General features: G+C 36.0%; 1 pseudogene; it reads left to right on the forward strand.

Annotated features, from left to right (window-relative positions):
- Positions 1-3,951: 3,951 nt before the first annotated feature.
- On the forward strand, positions 3,952-4,256 carry LOC121484848 (annotated as a pseudogene).
- Positions 4,257-5,440: the final 1,184 nt, after the last annotated feature.

The raw sequence follows: 5,440 nt of genomic DNA on the forward strand, positions 1-5,440 counted from the left end.
TATATAATTAATGTTTGTAAGGGACTGTTAGAGCCTTGTCTGAAAGATGCCTTTGAAGAGGAAAGGATTGTTGATGCTGTGATGTCCTGGGTTTCTTATCCTTATCAAGACTGCTTCTATGAGGAAAAGCTACAGAAATGATAGATGGGACCACTTTTATTCAGCACAGTTACAGGTGGCAAAACACTGCTGCAGGACTCAGACGAGAATATGTCCCTTGGCGACATCAACAGTATACACATGTATCCTGTCAATCACTAAGAATGCAGGTACCATACTTTACAGACCAGGGATAATGTTAATTCCATCCTGCTTACAGTGTGCTTTGTACTGGTGAAGTTCAAGGAGCTTTGCAAGCACCATAATTTAACAAAGCGTGAAATGAAAGCTACATGTAGGAAAATTGAGGCATTTTGGAAAAGTAAGACATTGTCTTTATTCAGCCATTAACCAAGAAGGGTTGACATTCAGTGTTACAACTGCTTTTCCCTATACCGACTATTTTTATTGTTATTTAGGGAAGGAAGGAAAAGGAAATTGACCTTCACTGAAAATATAAACAATGGACTATATATTTCTAGGAGGTTTCATGCTATTTACCTTGGTTGATCTTTAAAACAACTCAGTAATGTAGACTTTACAGTTGGGGAAACTAAGTCGTACAAGAAAAATTAATATGGCTAAGATAACACAGGCCACTACGTGACAGAGCCGAGAATTTAAGTCTGCATGATTCCAAAGTCATTGCTCTTTATACATTATACATACAACAGTGGAAGAATAAATACCACCAATCCAATACAGTTGACCCTCGAACAACACAGGTGTTAGGGGTGCCATCCCCCACATAGTCAAAAATTTGCATACAACTTCTGACTCCCTAAAAATGTAACTACTAGTAGCCTAATGTTGACCAGAAGCCTTACCAATAACTGTCAATTAACACAAATTTTGTATATGTGTTATATATAATATTCTTACAATGAAGGAAGCTAGAGAAAAGAAAACATTACAGAAATCATAAGAGAAAATGCATTTGCAGTACTGTATCATATTTATTTTAAAAATCCACACATAAGTGGATCTGCGCTGCTAAAACCCATGTTGTTCAAGGGTCAACTGCAGCTTCTTCTAGGAGCTTGTCCATACCTCTGCAAAGAATAGAAGAAACAGAACTTTTTCAAATATATTATTCTTAAACAACCATGAAGCTGTCTCATAACATGCCAGCCTCATTTCTCTTTTCCATCCCTGATCTGTGGGTTGGTATCCACAGCACAGCATTTGATTATTTACATTAAGTCTCTATCTTAAAATTGTACCTGATTTATACCTACCCTTGCCAATCAGACACACAAACTACTTCCAACATTTTCACCATTAATGGGCTCAGTTATGTCATTACTATGGTAGGAACTCCAAAAGGAAGGAAAATGAATGGGTCCATCAATGAAAACAGAAATAACATATGACAAAACAGAAATGTTTTCGGACAGCTTGGATGGACAGACAGACTCAGGAGCTGGCCCTCAACTCAGAAATGCATTATTCCTCTATAGACTGAAATTTGAAAAAAGACTTTGATATATTTTGGAATTTGAAAAAATATAGCAAATCATTTAAGTTCTCAAATGTCCTCTTCCTAAAATACCCATTCCTATGAAGAGGGCTAGGAGCCATCCAACATTCATAACTTAGGGACAGATGATTCAGACTGTTTTCCCAATACCTCTATGAGATCAATTACACCAAGGAACTCTCCATTCTTATTAGGAGAATGAAGACGGAAGTAACTAATTTTACTGCATGGAACAGCTTTAGGGGAGGAAAGGTTGAAGGATCAAGGTACAATGCTGGGCTTGGGCCATTTTGAAGGCACTCAGGACTCGTAACTTAGGGAGATAGGAATAATGGACTGAAACATAGATAGAAAGGCATATGAGAGCCTGTTAAGAAGACAGTAGAGGATGCACTTGACAAAATGATTAAAGTTCTTCCAGAAGTATAAGTCTTTGTTTTTAAAGTAATCTCTAGGGACGCCTGTGGGTGGCTCAGTGGTTGAGTGTCTACCTTCGGCTCTGGGCGTGATCATGGAATCCCAGGATCGAGTCCCACATTGGGCTCCTCGTGAGGGGCTTCCTTCTCCCTCTGTCTCTGTCTGTCTCTCATGAATAACTAAATAAAATCTTTTTAAAAATAAAATCTTTTTAAAAATAAAGAAATAAAATAAAGTAATCTCTAGGGAGACCTCAGTGGCTCAGTTGGTTAAGTGTCTGCCTTTGGCTCAGGTCATGATCCCAATCCCAGGGTCCTGGGTTCGAGCCAGCAGGGAATCGGCTTCTCCCTGCCTCTCCCCCACTCATGCTCTCTCATGCACTCTGTCTCTCTCTCTCAAATAAATAATTTTTTAAAAAGTTTTTAATAGAAAAATTTAAATAGGCCTAGAACTTATAACTCTGAGATCAAGAGTCAAATGCTCTCTACCAACTATATAAATAGAAGGGCTGAATGGATACACAAAATGCAGTATTATGTACAATGGACTAATTATTCAGCCCTAAGACAGCATGAAGTTATGACACATACTACAACATAGTATAGTTGTAGTTCACTTTGCATAATGTTTTATCATTATGCAAGATAAAACATTATGCAAAGTAAAATAAGCCAGACATAAAAGCACAAATATTATGATTCCACTTACATAAAATTATCTAGAAAAGGTAAATTTATTGAGAAACGAAGTAGATTAGAAGTTACAGGGGGCTAGGAGAAGGGAATTATAGGAAGCTAACTATTTAATAGGCATGGAGATTCTGTTTGAGGTGATGAAAAATTTTAGAGATGGTGGTGATGGTCACACAATATTGTATCTATAATTAATGCCACTGAATTGTACATTTAAAATGCTTAAAATGGAAGATTTTGTTTTACGTCATACATATTATACCACAATGGAAAAAAAAACAGTAAAAAAAGAAGAAGAAAGAAAGAAAGAAGAAAGAAAGAAAGAAAGAAAGAAAGAAAGAAAGAAAGAAATTAAAGAAAAAAACCAAGAGGAATGAAATTAGTCCTTGTCTTACTATTAATTAAAATACATTGTTTTAAAATTACAATAATTAAAACAGTGAGCTCCTGGCACAGAAACAGAGAAACAAGTACATGGTATCAAATAGAAAGTCTATAAGCAGACCTGATTATACACATGGATTTGGTAGCAGCAAAGAGGGAATTTAAGTCAATAAAAAGGTAAAGTACGAGCATCAGTAGTCTATTCTGAGACAACTAAAGAGCCATTTAAAGGATGAGTTCCCTCCTAACGGCAGGAATTCTGTCTACATTGTGCACCAAGGACTTTCCAAGCAAAAGCATGATACCTAGTACACTGTCGGCCTGCAGTTAATGTTTGCTGAGTGAACTAAAATTCATTCCTGTATAAAAAATATCCCAAAGTAAATTCTAGATTGAATAAAGATTGTTTATAAGTAGGAAAAAAAAACATTGAATACTAATAAACTTGAAAAAAAATCTCTATACATAAACATCAAAGAGAAAATGAGAAATTGAAATAAATATATACATATATTTATAATATATGAGATAAACATTAAGTGCTTTGGTTTATAATCAGCTTTATAAAATATTTTATTTATTTATTCATGAGAGGCACAGAGAGAGAGAGGCAGAGACACAGGCAGAGGGAGAAGTAGGCTCCATGCGGGGAGCACGATGTGGGACTCGATCCCAGGACCCAGGACCCAGGACCCAGGACCCAGGACCCAGGACTCAGGACCCTAGGATCATGACCTGAGCCAAAGGCAGATGCTCAACCACTGATCCACCCAGGTGTCCTTATATTTAGCAGATTTAACTCAATAGTAAAAAAGATAGCCTGTGCGTGTAGATGGTGCTGCCTGGGTCGTGAGCTGCTGCATGAGGGTATTGAAGACAATGGCCAAGAACAAACTAAGAGGAGAGAAGTCCAGGAGTGTATTTCATATAGCCAGCCAAAAAAAACTTTAAGTCTAAAAACAAAGCAAAACCAGTTACCACTAATCTTAAGAAGATAAACGTTGTGAATGACGAAGAAGTTAACAGAGTGAATAAAGCTTTTGTAGATATACAAAAGGAATTTGCGAATTTCTCAAAAGGCCTTTTCCCTTGAACCTCTGCAGAAACAGCTGATTCCTCAGCAGTGTCATGAAAATGAACCCGTTAATGTTGATAAAGCAACAAGATTAATGGCTCAGTTGTAATACACTGGAGATACATCAAATACCCCTAAAAAGACCAATAAATTAAATGTTTTATTAAAAAAAAAGATAACTACCTCAAGAGAAAAATTAAGTATATTAACAGTCACAAAAATTACAAATAGCCAATAAGATCATGAAAAAAAATTCTAACATCATTAATAATAAAAAATCCCCTAAAATTAAAATGATAGATACTATCTTATCCATCAGGCTGGCAACTACTGACCTATCTAGTGTTGGTGATGATTCAGAAAAATGAATATTCTTATACCCTGCTGGCAGAGATGTAAATTGGTCCAACTGTTATTAAAGGTAATTTGGCAGGAAATATCAAAAGTGTTTACAATGTGAATACTCTTCAGTCACTTGATTCTATTCCTTATAATTTAGACTAAAAATAATTAAAACGTGCACTTTTTTTTTTTTTACCTACAGGGTTTTTCTAAATTTCAGCATTGTTCATAATAGAAAAAAATTGCATACATTTAAATGCCCAATAAGAAACAGTTAAGTCGGGATCCCTGGGTGGCGCAGCGGTTTGGCGCCTGCCTTTGGCCCGGGGCGCGATCCTGGAGACCCGGGATCGGGTCCCACGTCGGGCTCCCGGTGCATGGAGCCTGCTTCTCCCTCTGCCTGTTTCTCTGCCTCTCTCTGTGACTATCATAAATAAATAAATAAATAAATAAAATAAAATAAAAAAAAAAAGACCTGAGCTGTGATCAAGAGTCAGACACTTCACCAAAGGAGCCACCGACGCACCTCAATCTTGCGTAACTCTTAAAGTCTGTATACCCATGTGCAAGGAAGCTGAAGCACAAACTGTAAAAATTCCTCTAAATGATTAAAAAAAAAAAAAAAAAGAAACAGTTAAGTCAATTTATAACACATCCATACCAAAGATTACTATCAGAAAAAAAAAATGATGTTATAGACTATTTAATGAAATTTTCAGTATACCAATTTAGGTTTAAAAAGCAGTTTGCCAAATAGTATTAGGCAAAATGATTTCACATTTTGTGAAATGAAAACAATACAAAATTGGAAGGATAATCATCCTCATCACTAATGGTGATTATCTGGTTATCAGGTTAAATGGCAATTTAAATGTAACTGCTAACTTTGTTTACTAATTTTTCTGCAATAATCATGTATTGCTACCATAATATAAAAGCAAAAGACATGCT

Source organism: Vulpes lagopus, chromosome 2, assembly GCF_018345385.1.
Source record: "Vulpes lagopus strain Blue_001 chromosome 2, ASM1834538v1, whole genome shotgun sequence".
Classification (NCBI taxonomy): Eukaryota; Metazoa; Chordata; class Mammalia; order Carnivora; family Canidae; genus Vulpes; species Vulpes lagopus.